At 42.7% G+C, this 14,423-nt stretch overlaps 1 protein-coding gene across 1 annotated transcript in view; it reads right to left on the bottom strand.

Annotated features, from left to right (window-relative positions):
- AFDN (afadin, adherens junction formation factor) overlaps positions 1-14,423 on the bottom strand; it is a 139,040-nt gene that overhangs the window by 113,931 nt on the left and 10,686 nt on the right.

Raw genomic sequence — 14,423 nt, 5'->3', positions numbered from 1 at the left:
CACCTGGGCGGCTCAGTCGGTGGAGCACACGACTGTGGGTCTCAAGGTTGTGAGTTTAAGCCCCAAATTGGTGTTGAGATTACATTAAAGAAAAAAAAAAGTAAAATCTTTAAAAAATATATATATACTTAAGATAAACATTGGGGGGCATCTGAGTGGCTCAGTTGGTTAAGCGTCTGACTTCAGCTAAGGTCACGATCTTGCGGTCCGTGAGTTCGAGCCCCGCGTCGGTCTCTGGGCTGACGGCTCAGAGCCTGGAGCCTGCTTCAGACTCTCTCTCTCTCTGACTCTCTCTCTCTCTCTCTCTCTCTCTCTCTCTCTCTCTCTCTGTTCCTCCCCCACTCATGCTCTGTGCCTCTCGAAAAAAAAAATTAAACAAAAAACATAAGCATTGAGTGATGTATAGAACTGCTGAATCACTGTATTGTGCACCTGAAACTAACAGAACACTATGTTAACTATACTGGAATCAACATAAAAAGCTTATTAAAAAAAATGAAAAAAATCCTCACATTCATAATGAAAGTAAAGAAAAACAAGAAAGCCAAAAACAAAATCAAAATCACTCTCACCACTGCAAGTAACTAGGGTACCAACTTCTTAGCCTGAAAATAAGCAACTAGAGTAAAAGAACTCACAAACTGTCCTGCTTTCCTTAACTCAGATACAGAAAATTTGTTCCTCTTCGTTAAAGAAAACTTTCAGCCAATCGACGTGACAGAAATGATGGAATCAGAAAGCCAGTATTCTGTAACCACTGCTTGATTAAGCCAAGACCTGCAATGATGAAACCAGCAGGTGCAGGCTGGTAGGAAATTCAGGCTTCCCAGCTTCACCTCCTGCTGGGCACCCAGTGTGATGCCAGATCCACAAACAGCACCAGTTGCCAAGCATTCTTATCCAGTAGTGGGACCTGAAGCCCATCAGGGCTTTCACGCTACGGAAAGAAATCAAATACCACTGCAATCCCTGGAAACAAAAAGGCAAGTCCAGAATGGAGATATTCTAAAGGGAAATTAAGCCAGTTTTTTTCCAGCAGGTCTGTGACACGACACAAGAGGCAGGTTGGAGAGGGGTGAGGATGCTCTGGATTAAGAGACATAAGGCAACTAGACAACGTGTGGACCTTGTCTGGATGCTGATTCGGATAAATTAACTGTAAAAACACATTTTTCAGAGAGACAGGAAATGTGAATATGGGCTAGATATTACAAAACAGGAAGGAATTATGGTTAACTTCGCAGACAGGATCACTGCATCATGGCTAGGTTTTCTGAGGTGCACACTGAGGCAGAGGAAAAATAACATGCCACCTTTCTGGATTTTCTCTAAAATAGTTCAAGCTAAAACAACAACAAAAACTAATGAATTGAGAACAACAAATGTTGAAAATTCTTAAGTCTGGGGGAGGAATATAAATAAGTCTCATCTATTAGACTTTCTTACTAAAAATGTTTAATATACAAATAAATTACAATTACATATTATTAACTATAAAATAAACCTATTTTCATAAAAATACAGAGGCTCTAGAAAAAACTCAAGGAAGCTGATCCCATAAACAGATAATGAATGAACATCAGAGGCCAAGCATCTGTTGCTTACGCCGAGCAAGCAGCAAGTGTGCGGAGGAAAGAGACAAAGCGAGGCAGGGCCTTGGAGATGGCCAGATATTAGTTAAAGCTCCAGTATTTTCACTTAAAGCTCATGTGGCTCTGTGCAAGATGCCGGAGTTCTCTCGCTTCCTGTCTGCAAAACGGAGAGGCTCCTCTCCTCCACAGGGTTTTGTGGTTACTGCACATCGATGATATATAAAAGCACCTGCCGTAAGTAAGGACCGGGCAATACAGGTCACTCACTCCCCACGTACACATTCTCAAGTGCTCCTATCAAATGAGAATTAGTTTGCAAGGTACACAGTCCCATCTCTAGCAGAAAACAAAAACAGATAAACAAACAAAAAAAGCAAAAAACTGAGCACATATTTCCAAAAAGTATTGGAAAAATGCAAAATATCAAGCTTTATACAAAAAAAAAAAAAATCACACTTTACAACATTTATAATTGTTTTGGAAATTCAATATCCAAAAGTTCAAATCATTTCCAACCATCTGACTGCAACCAAATCAACATACGTGAAATTTTGTAACGTCTTCTTATTCAAAGAAAATAACCATGTTCTTGAACTCTGCCTAGATATTATCCTCTCAAAAAAGAAAATCCAACAATATAAAATAAGAAAACTTGTTTTAATATCCTGCTTCCTAAATCTGTACGGAGATCCTTTTTTTTAAGTAGGTGAAATGTGAAAAAGGAATTTCTGAGTTTGAACTAGGGTAACGCGCCATGCAAACTGTATGCCCAAATTGGTAGACTATCATTTACGGTATTTATGGTAATTTTCTCACCAAAGCAAAATAAATACTCTGGTGACTGATTCAAAGAAGCTTCCTATAATCAAAATGCTTCCATCTGTATCTTTTCACTACAGCAGCAAGGTAGAATAAAAATTGAATTCACATTATTCAACCTATTTGATTAAAAAAACAAACTTCGTGCAACTTACTGTATTAGCAAATACACGTGCAATACAATTTTAAAACACAGGCTGTTAGTTTGAGTCCTCTGTATCTTAAAACCTTTCACGTATTACACAAGACATTTCAGAGGGGATGGGACAGAGGTGAAAAGAACAAATTAGAAACAAAATAACTTCTGGACAGACGGTGCAACAGTAGGGACATGAATTATTACCGTCCTATAGCTGGGATTTTATAAACAAAATACTTCCTTTGATGCACATACCTGGCATTCTCTCCCTTGGAATCATGAACATCTTGAACCGCGTATCTGGTGCCAACCAGCACCTCCTGACTTTACTTCCTGTTTCGCTCTTTGAATTACCAAATGACCCCAGCACACTGGAATGTCACTTAGTACCAGGCAAGAGAAAAACAAAAAGGTAAGGTGCATAAATCAGCCCAGGGACTTTGAAAAGCACTCCTGTTTTTGAGGAGGATTTTTAGCAGCACTAATTTACAAAAGGAGCATAGAACCTCTAGTAGGGACAAAGTCACATGTAACAGTTCACAGTTCAATGAGAAGTTTTCTTAACATAACTACAAAAGAGAATTATCATAAAGAGAAGCAATCACTGAAGAGATTCTCATTTAACATTACTGATGGGGCGCCTGGGGGGCTCAGCCAGTTAAGCGTCCGACTTCAGCTCAGGTCACGATCTCAGGTCACGATCTCACGGTCTTTGAGTTTGAGCCCCGTGTGCTGACAGCTCAGAGCCTGGAACCTGCTTCAGATTCTGTGTCTCCCTCTCTCTCTGCCCCTCCCCCACTCATGCTCTGTCTCTCTGTCTCAAAAATAAATAAAACGTTAAAAAAAATTTTTTAATTAAAAAAAACATTACTGAAATATTCCGCTTGCTAGAACACTTTCACCTCTTATTCTAGACTCGTCCGGCCACACTGTTTAACATACACCCCAGGCTAACACACACATACATACAGGGATTATAAAAAGGACATTCTGGAATAAATTCCTGAGGTAATTAATGGAATGTCATAAGCATGAACTCAAAAACAAAAGATAAAAAAAAAAAAATACGGTGTTAGGTTCCATGAAATAAAAACCTAAAAATCACTGACTGTGTTTCTACGAAGTTACACTTTTCACAAAATCTCAAGAAGAATCTTAAGAAGATTTCTGAAGACGATGCTACTGTGTCCAGATGTCACTGCACCCACGGTAAGAAACAGCGACAAATAAGAAATTTTTTTGCAATTTAAGACATGCAACGCAGAGTGAACCTAAAACATACAGTATCAAACCTAAGCGCGTCATCGGAAACCTCTCTCCTACAAATAACACCAACTGATACAAAGATTAGCAGGTGGATCTAAATTTCTGTCCTGAGATGAACAAGGAGGATGTTCCGCTACAGCAAACAAAAAAGGGGAAAAAAACAAAACTCAAGTAGTAACGATGATAATACAGTACGAACGTAAAGAGCGTTTAACATCTCTAGGTATTCATCCTAAGACTTTTCATTCGTCCTGAATGGAAGTGCAGACCTTGCCCCAAACACGGGGCCAAGGGCTCCTCACGCCCTGGCGACCTCGATTCTATGAGCTAGAACCGGTACTATTACCTTCCTGTCTTGCAAATGAGGACCTGAGTCCTAGACCAAGTCGCCTGACCATGATGGCAGCTAACACTAGTGGCGGGGATTTCTACTTAGGCAATTTTGAAACAAGAGCCCGTACCTGTTTAACCAGGAAGCAACACTGCCTCTTACCCTATTGTATAAAAATTAGCCTGTGCAGTTCCCAGTTCTAGCAATATGGGAGACTAAACATTCAGGAACCGTGACATTATACGATGAATAATGCAAAACACGCTTCCTCTTAAATAGACTGCCGAGTTTATAAAAAAGAAAAATTCAAGCAGGCAGGCCAGAAAAGCAGGTGTAGGGGGGGTGAACTCCTGAATGACCCAGTGGGGGGCACCAGCCACCTGCAGGAAGGAGGAGGTGTGCTACCACACCCCAAAGAGATTCCAGCGGACTAAATCTCTAAATGTAAAAAGCCAAACTGTAAAATTTTCAGAATAAAACATGGGATGGATATAGGCATCAAACAAGAAAAAGTATAAAACTTAAAAAAAGATAACCCAACTACATTTCAAAAATTTGTATATCTATGTGCAGAAGACACTGTAAAATATGAGAAATCATAAATGTATTTCTAAAATATATAAATTATGAAAAATTAGGATTCAAATTTTTCAAAGAATTTCTGTAAGTCAACATGAAAAAGACAAATAGCTCACTGGAAAAAAAAATAAAATATATGAAGAGGCAATTCAAAGAGAAAATCAGAATGACCATAAACATAAGAAAACACACCCGTTCACTGAAATCAGCCTACTATAAGCAATAATTATTTCATATATTCCAGGTTGTAAAAAAAAAAAAAAAAAAAAAAAATCTGAATATACTGCGAATGTAGGAAATTCTAAAGTTTGGAATGTAAATTGATATAACCATCTCATAGATCAATTTGCCAGGCCTGGTAAATTAGAATTTCTGCACGGCCTATGACCAAGAAATGAGTAGGCATCCATGCTAAAAATGTTCATTAGCGCAGAAGGAAACATGGACAAGGGTGTTTATTAAATCTACATTTATAACAACAGAAAAATATAAATAACCTGATCATCTCTAGGCAGGAGTAAAGATAAGTAAACCATGGCTCATATGGACAGTGGAATACTACAGAACAGTTCACATAAATGAATTATCATCCACAGCTTCAAGTTAGTAGTCACCTCTGGAAAGGCAGAAAGTAAGAAGGAAAGGCAGAGAAGCCCTTTGGCTGTGTCTCTAACGATTAGGTCCTTAAAATGTCTGAGCCTCAATTCAACTGAAAGAAAAATGACAGAACGTCCCTGCTGATCTGGGAATTAAATGAAATAACAGACTGGCTGGCTGTAGCACCAAGGTCACTGTGAGGCGAGTATACGTCCCCAACTCAAGGAGGCACTCGGAAAACTTGCTGCCCAGGGAGAAGCCTGTGTTTCCCAAGGTGCTGTTCCCACAATAAAAGAGCTGTCCCCAGAGGCAGCTGTAGTGGAACCACGGGTCTACTTGGAACCAGTCGGAGTTCTTTAGGACAAAGGTTCTCCACATTTTTCCAGTAATAAATCTCAAGGAATGGAAGGAAGGGGAAGGGAGACAATTGTCCACAAGGGAGGAAAAAACAAAAATCAACACCACGGTTCAGAATTTCCAAAGCTGGGACACGAATCGGTTCAAAGATAAAGCTCATTTCATAGTCAGGCTTTTGAACTGCATCTAAAATGTAAAAACTACCCATTTAATAAATAAATAAATGTAGACATTCAGTAATGTGGGAATAACAACTTAGAGTAAATTTTTTTTAAAGAAACGAAAACTTGAAGACTCAGAAGAAATTGAGCCTATGAGATAGAACATTCTTATTTCCAGTTAAGTTATCGTTGTCATCATCATCCCCTTCTCCTCTTCTGAATTCCAGGCAAGGGGGAAAGAATGAGGAGCAAACTAAAGTAGTCCCTATCGTCAGGAAGTCAGAATCCAGAGGGAGCGAACACACGGTAATATTAGCCAGAAGGCGGCACATAAGAACCACACAGGGCACAGGGACCCCAAGCCCCTGGGGGATGTAACGAAGAGGGGACACTTGATCAAGCCCTGACCCTAGGCAAAAAGCACTCCCGGGAGAGGGAACAAGCACAGACCCCCCAAGACAGCAGCCCAGCTGGCATGTCTAAGAAATAACAAGACCACAATGGCTAGGGCAGAATGAGAAGGGGGAAACAGCATCATACTGGGCTCTGTTGGTCAAGGTACACTTCGAGTAATGCAAAAGCCACTTGAGAGTCTGAGCAGAAAAGTTACGTTACTTAAGGTTTAGAAGTGTATCTCCATATAGGAAAACAGACTGCAAGAGGGCAAAGGCAGATAGGGAAAAGAAGAAAACAGAGTAGGTAAAAGGGCACTGGAAGAGTCTAGAGAGAGGAGGACAGCTTGGGGCTGGCTGGGCCAGCAGCGACAAGCAGAGGCTTCAAGAAGCGGTTAGATTATGAAAATGTTCTGAAAGGAGAGCTGCCAGAATTTGCGGACAGATTCAATATGAGGTCTGAGAGAAAGAAAGGAATCAAGAATGACTGCCAGGTCGTGGGCATAACAACAGATAAATGGACTTGCTGGATGCTTACAAAGCTGGGGGAGGCTCTAAGAGCAGATGTGAGTGGGCCAGCGGGGAATCCGAGTTCAGTTTGGGGCATGGTTAAGTTCAGGGCGATGCCTAACCCTAGGGATACGAGCGTGGGCCATTCAGCACTCAAAATCCTGAGAAGGGAAAATTTCACCGAGCAAGCTAAGTGTGGAGAAGAGAGGAGGCACCTAAGTGTGGAGAAGAGAGGAGGTCAAACCCTGGCGTCTCCATCACTCAGCAAAGCGAAGCAGGCCAGACCTGGGGGCCGAGCGAAGGAAAGAGCTCACGGACGACGTGTCGGTGTCACAGCGGCTTATGCAACCATGACTCGGCTTGGCAGCATGAAGGCCAGTGGTGACCCGGCCAGGAGGGGGTCTGGTGAAGTCCACCTTAGGTGGAAGACCCTTAGGGTAAAGAGCAATGAACATGTTCTAGAATTTCACGTTCGTGCTTAAAGTTCGACAATGTAAGCTGACAGCAGAGTACGTATCTGTCCCTCACTGTTTCCCAAGAGCCCAAGTGCTTGACGACGTTCTCTGGTGTTAATGACTCATTCTTCAACCTTGGGAGTAAAATGGCTCTCTCACACTCATTACCGAATTCCTAGCGTAAATTCATCACGTCCTTGGCTTTATGTAGATTGCCCCATAGCAAGTGCGTCCTCCCAGATCAGTAGGGAGGAGAGGTCAGAGACTGCTACGACACCACCTCGGCAACCTGGAACCCCAGAGGTGCAGGGGTTTGGGGAAAACCATTTGGACATCTGAGCACAGAATGGACTGGAAGCAAAAAGACCAATCAAAAGGTTATGGCGGGGGGGCTGATATTTTCTTTCAGACGTGCCTGAGAGAACGCTGGAGCTGTTGGACAAACCTGAGCTCCAAGCCAGCTTCCCAAGCGCGCTGACTGCTACCGGATTCCCCAGAATTCCGTTGATTTCCCTTTCGGCTCCTGTGCTGCTATTCATGAGCTATTCCATTTCCCCAGTTCCTAAGATTGGCCAGCAAAATCAAACACAGTTTTTACTTTGTTTTTTAGACTTTATTTATAGATAATGGTAGATGTGCAACGTTTGTGTGTGTGAAAACATTCCCAAAGATGACCAAAGCGGAGGACTGAAAACCAGCCTGAGTCAGCACTTCCGGAGGAATTTTCACTGACTGCCAGCCTAAAACTCGAAAGCAACGCTAGACTTTGGCGCAGGCAGGCCATCCCCTTGACTGCCTGGTCTAGAAAACCCACACTCCAGATCCTGTGATGACAGCCATCACACATCAACACAGTGAGAGGAGACCGAGCATGTACAATCCCCTCCTGGAAAAGGGAAAGGAGAAGAGAACGTGTGGGAAGCAGCTACCAGGAATCAGCCCTCCATTAATTCCCTCCTGCAGAGGATCCTGTGACCCAGGAACACCAGCCAAAGTGTTTAGTGTGGAAATGAGCGTGCACAGCTCGAAGTCGATAAAACGCAGCTAGTCAGTATCACTTTGCCCCCTTGGTCTCAAAATGGTGCCATACTTAAATACGGGCCTTTTTGACTTGAAAACGTTAAAAGTAGAGGACGGGCTCCAATATTAAAATACTTACACTGCCAAGAGACATGAGGAAAACGGAGTCAACGGAGGAGATCAGAAAAGAACAGAAATAGACTAACACCATCACAAAGAAGACGACGAAGCCTTTTTGTGGCCCTACAATGGCCAACGGATTCTGGCAATTAGGAAATCAGGGCTATCTCAAGAAAAGCAATTCAGTAGGGCATTCAGGCTGCAAACCCAGAATGGCAGGGCTGGACTGAGCCGGGAGGGAGGCGCCAGGTCGCAGAGGAGAAGGCTCAGCAGCTAGTGCTCTCTCTGGGGCCCTTCTCCCCCTCCGGGGGCCACACTTCTCTGGGGTAGCAGCCTTCCGGGAACACTCTTCCCTGCGCTTCACCACCTCCCTCCGCCACCGCCGCTCTCCATTTAACACGACCATCTTCAACAGTATCATCTCTTGCCGGGGCTCCCTCCATCCCACCCACCACCACCGGTGCCCTCATCCCCTGCGGCCACAGCTCTTTAGGGGTCCAGGCAGGAAACTTCTACCTGGAAACTCACAAGTACCTCAAATTCAAACGCTCTCAAAGACAACTTCTTCTTTCCCGCCCAGATCTAATCTACCACATGTAATTTTTTTTTTTTTTTTTTTTTTTTTTTTTTTTTTTTTTAATTCTGGTTAAGGGTACTGCCACCCGTGTAGGTAGCCAAGTTCGGACCTGGGATTAGCCTGGACTTTCTTTTCGCTCAATCTCCTCATCACCCTCCAAATCCCGGCACTTCTCCCTGCACTCTCATTCCCTCCTTCCATGTGAGCTGTGCAGCCTTAGTTCGGGCTTTATCTCGCAAAAAACAAGGGCCAGATAACCTGCAGGTCTCCTGCCTCCAAGCCTGCCCTCCCTACACTCCACAGACTGCTACCAGGGAGGTCTTGCCGAACGGCAGACTTCATCATACTGTTTCATGGGGAACCTTCCTAACTTGGCTAACAAGGCATGTAAGAAAGTGGCCTCCAGACACACAAGGACACACACACAAACACGCACAATAGTCCAGTCACCAGTCACCACGTTATGCAGGGAAAACAAACGAACACGCCATCTCGGCGGCTTACAGCAACAAAGTTTCACTTCTCCGGCATAACGTATCAGTGTGTGGGTAGCCGGGCTGTTGTAGTAGTCTTCATTCCGGTACCAAAGTTCAAAGAATTAGCCCCAGCCTGGGACGTGGGACTTAAAGCGTGGGCTCAGAGTGGCTTGTGTCGCTAGCGAAAGCCAGCCGCGTGGTCAAGCCGAGGCCGAGAACACAAGCATGACCTGGAAGCCTCCTTCAGGACAGAGCAGTGAGTGCGGAGGAACAAGGCGATCTGCAGGTCACAGGCGTGCTTAGACGCGCAAGGCATGCGTGCGAATTCAACCAGAATGAGTGGTTTTTTCAGACTGAATTATTTTAAAATAAGTGTGCTACCTTTTTTCTCCGTCTAGTTCCTACAAATTCTTCCGAATTCAGAATAAGCATTTCCTAAAATGGGTTCAGTTAAACTCTGCTGATGAGGAATCTAGGAAAGCAGTTACTCTGGCCTTACAGACCAGAGCTCGCTACTCTCTGTTTGGTTGTGCACTCTCCTCGCCCCTGCAGAAAAGGTTCTCCTGACAAGTAAGCCTCTTGCACTTACAACAGGTACCAGATGATACATATTTGCTGAATGAATAATGCTCTCCCCCTTACCCACATGGAAAATCCCAGGAAAGTCTTTATCATCTAAAGGCTCATCTCGACGGTCTATAAGGATGTCCCTGGTCCCACCATCCAAACAGAGCACCTACCCTGTTACTGCCATTTTTTTTTTCAAGCCATCTTCCATACAAGAACAGGAGCTATCTGAGAAAAGAACCGTGCGTCCACGAAGTTCTACGTGCTCGGCACTTACGGTGACTGGCCCACAGAAGGTAACTCCTACATGAGTGACCTTGGAAACAGAGGCAGAGAGGAACACGTTTACTGAGTGGAAAAGCCAGGATTCAATCTCGGGCCCAGACTGTTGGCTCTGCTATGGCACCACAACTCCTTAGACCTCAGACCACTTCATCATCTCACGTCTGTAGGTCCAGTCTCTGCCCAGGCCAAAACCCAGCAGGCCCTCCATAACTATTGATCTGAGTAAGTGCCGTATTAGCCTAAGATAAATCCAAAAGAAATGTCTAAATGTCCATCACAAGGCTAAGCCACACTAAAAAGACAAATGAAAACAGGGGCACCTGGGTGGCTCAGCTGGTTGGTTAGGCCTCAGACTCTTGATTTTGGTTCAGGTCATGATCCCAGGGTTGTGAGATCAAGCCCAGCGTCGGACTCCTCTGCTTAGGACTCTCTCCCTCCGTCCCTCCCTCTCTCTCTCTCTCTCTGTCTCTCTCTCTCTCTCTCCCTTCCTCCCTCCCTTCCTTCCTCTGCCCCTCTTAAAAAAAAAAAAGCAAAGTCAAAAACCAAAAACACACCACAAAAGCAATTTTTCATGTCATTTGGCCAGTGATATAGGTGTATAACTATTTCCAAAATTTTTGCTCAGTCAGAAGTTCATAGAAGCAAACAATTTTGTTACTATTTAATGTAAAATGTGCAATGGTTCTCAGCAATCAAGCTAGTGATAGCAATTACATGCATTTATAATTATGTACTAAAGATAAAATGTCTAACAATGTCATTACACTAATAAAATGTAAACATTCCTGGGGCGCCTGGGTGGCTCAGTCAATTAAGTGTCCAACTCTTGATTTTGGCGCAGGTCATGATCTCACGGTTCGTGGATTCAAGCCCCCGTCAGGCTCTGCACTGACAACACAGAGCCTGCTTGGGATTCTCTCTCTCCCGCCCCCTCTGCCCCTCCCCTGCACACGCCACACAGGTGCCCTTTGTCCCCCTCTCAAAATAACTAAATAAACTTCAAAAAATAAAATAAAATGAAAACATCTCTGAAGCACTTGAAACCTGTTCAGAAGCCGCGCAAACCAAAACAAGTGGCATTTGGTGGTTTCGTTGCCACTTGATTATAAAACTAACAACTTTGTTCAGTTAAATTACATTTATGCTGGAACACAAGACAGGGAAAACCTGAAGGGGCAAGCGTCTAATCCTCCTACAACACTTGTCTAGAGACAACGCCTAGTTTGCTGTCCCAAAATTACATGCTAACATGTGTCAATTACACATACATGTATAATGTATGTGCGTAAATTATATAACTTACAATCAGTTGTTCAGAATCCTTGAGTCATAAAAGCATACTTCATTTTCCACCCGAACTTCCTCCACGTGAGAAAACACAGGCTTGTGACCAGAGAAGTGAGTCTGTCCGTGTACGAAGGCCGCTGCATCGTCCCTACTGCACCTGCTACTGTATCTGAAACTCCCCCTTCTGGTATGAGAATGGCAAATACTTGCTCAGTAGATGTTAGTTAGAACCGTTAGAACCATCAAGGAATGATCCCTAGAAAACCACTGAAATTCAAACATTATTACCTGGGGGAAAACTACTAGTTAATACGTAAACAAACCTTTATGAAATTAGATTCACTGAGCCCCAACAGTGACGACCACAGACAAGGTTCCTTTGTGGCTTTACCCTGAAGCCCAACCAGGAAAGGGCTGAGGCAACACCAAGGCAAACCCGAGGAACACAGCACCGAGAGGAAAGCGCATCGAGAGAGAAAGGGACGAAGAGCAAACTCAAAACCACAGCCCTGCGGTCAGAAAAGGGTCTGAACACAGCAGTGCCAGAACCCTGGGGAGGCCTTGCCTTTATTTCTCTCCGGCTTAGGAGAGCCGTCAGCGAAGCCATCAAAACTCCCTCACACCCTTCACTCACACTCAGACTGCTGGCTGCCTGGCAAGACCCAAGGTTCGTCTCCCAGTCAAACACGTCTTGCGCCACGCTGGCTACCGTCTCGAAGACAAAGTGACAGAGCTGTAGAAAGTCAATACGCTCAAGTATGCAATATATAAAAACACATATATAAATGCACATAACGCATAACAAATAAAAGAGAAAGGGGTTCCTTATACCACACTTGTGCTTTTTTCCGAAAAGCCAAACTCTGATTTATCCTATTTTTATTATTTTCTTTAATATTTGATTTTTAGGTAATCTCTACACTCAATGTGGGGCTCAAACGCACAACCCCAAGATCAAGAGCCACAAGCTCTTCCGAATGAGCCAGCCAGGCGCCCCTCAATTATCCTATTGATAAATTATTTTCCTATAAAACTCCCAAACACTGCTTTCATTGCAGTAATGTTAAATTTTTGATTTCTACACACACAGTACTTAGGAGAGGGTTCAAAATACCAGGGTTCAAAGCACTGCTCCTCAGCTCCCTAGCTGCATACCCTTGAGCAAGTGATCTCATCTCCCTGTGCCTTGGTCTTTTCATCCAAAAACAAGAACAGGAAAAGCACCTACCTCACAGGATTGCTCTAAGAACTGAAGATAATACATACAAAGCATTTATTAGTAAACATATTTTTTTAATAAAATACACAAGAAGTCTTATTTGCTGAACAATTGAATTTATAACCAATTCCTCTGTAGATCCACTAAGCATTTTGAGAGAGAGAGAGAGAGAGGGAAAGGGAGAGAGAGAGAGAGAGGGAGAGAGAGAGAGAGAGGGAGAGAGAGAAAGAGAGAGAGAATCCCAAACAGGCTCTGCCATCAGTGCAGAGTCTGACATGGGGCTCGATCCCACGAACCGTGAGATCATGACCTGAGCAGACAGCAACAGTTGGATGCTTAACCAATCGAGCGCCCCAGTCACCCCTATAAAATGTTAAGTATTAACAGTTATCAGAATAACCTAGGTAGCTTTCAAAAACTGTATTCCTGACAGCCAAATGGCTGGTTAAGAAATATGATTCAGTACTAAAAATGCAAATAATTAATAAACACAGATAAACAAACATACACGCACACTTCAAGCATTTTCCAAATATTCTAAAACACGCATACCACTCTCATAAAAAAACAAGTATTTTTAAACACATAATCTTACTACAGTGAAGTAAATGCATAAACTACTTCTAAAACTATGTTTTCAAGAATATACTTCAAAAATAAACCACAAAAAAACATCACGAATGTTTTCTAACGCTTTCCCAGATTGGCTGGTCTTAATTTTACTGTCCTTGATATTCCCAAGATAACAATTTTCTGAAGGTAATAAGAAAATAATTTTTAAAAACTGAAATCAGCAAATTTAGTACAAAAACACATTAACTATACCAAGAACTCAACAAGGCCACCTTTGCCAAACTTGAATTAAAAACACATTTTTAAATAGTTGAGGTCCTAAACGTTAACTGTAAAAACACTGTCCATGGTACCCCAGGCAAGCTCCACATCTTGAATGAGCAGAAGCTTAGTTGATCGACAAAGGAATTATTTACAAATTCACTTATTCAGCAAATAGGATTTCTTATCTGTATTTTATTACCCTGATAAATTAAAACAATATGTATACTGATAAATACATTTCATTAAGTGGTCAAAAATAATTATAATCAAAATAATTTAGTCATGCTTTTTATAAAAAGGAAATGGTCACCAAAAAATCAAAGTGAATTTACACCTAGCAGTATGTTAATAACACAATATATCTGTTGCAAAACGAGTTGCCACCGAGTAAATAAATTAATCTTCAGTGTTGGTAATCTTAAACATAAATTCAATATTCTAATATTGTTTTTACCACACGCATTTTTTAAAAGTCATATACTTACATATTACTTTGAAGTCTGAAAATTCCGTATTGTGCGTGGCAGGTTTTAGAATATGATTACTATCTCTCTGTGCTTGTACGCTTATCTGTATCTCAGGAAATACACTAAAACTAAGGGAAAACAGTAGTAAAGAAACATCCTTACCGAGTCAATGGTTGGCATGATTCAGACTTTGAATGTGGGAAGGAGAGAAAGAAAGGACACACAAGTGCCAGAAGACATAAGCCCACACTGAGCAACCCATCCGCCCACCCTAAAACTTGGAATACGTTAGCCCGCGCTGTTCTCTGAACCGGGAACTGACCTGTGGGTGGGAGTGGCCTGTAGCTCAGTCATGCGATGGTATTTTCAA

This window comes from Panthera tigris, chromosome B2 (genome assembly GCF_018350195.1).
Source record: "Panthera tigris isolate Pti1 chromosome B2, P.tigris_Pti1_mat1.1, whole genome shotgun sequence".
Taxonomy (NCBI): domain Eukaryota; kingdom Metazoa; phylum Chordata; class Mammalia; order Carnivora; family Felidae; genus Panthera; species Panthera tigris.
Note: the sequence above shows the minus strand (reverse complement) of the source record. Positions and strands in the feature narration are given on the sequence as shown.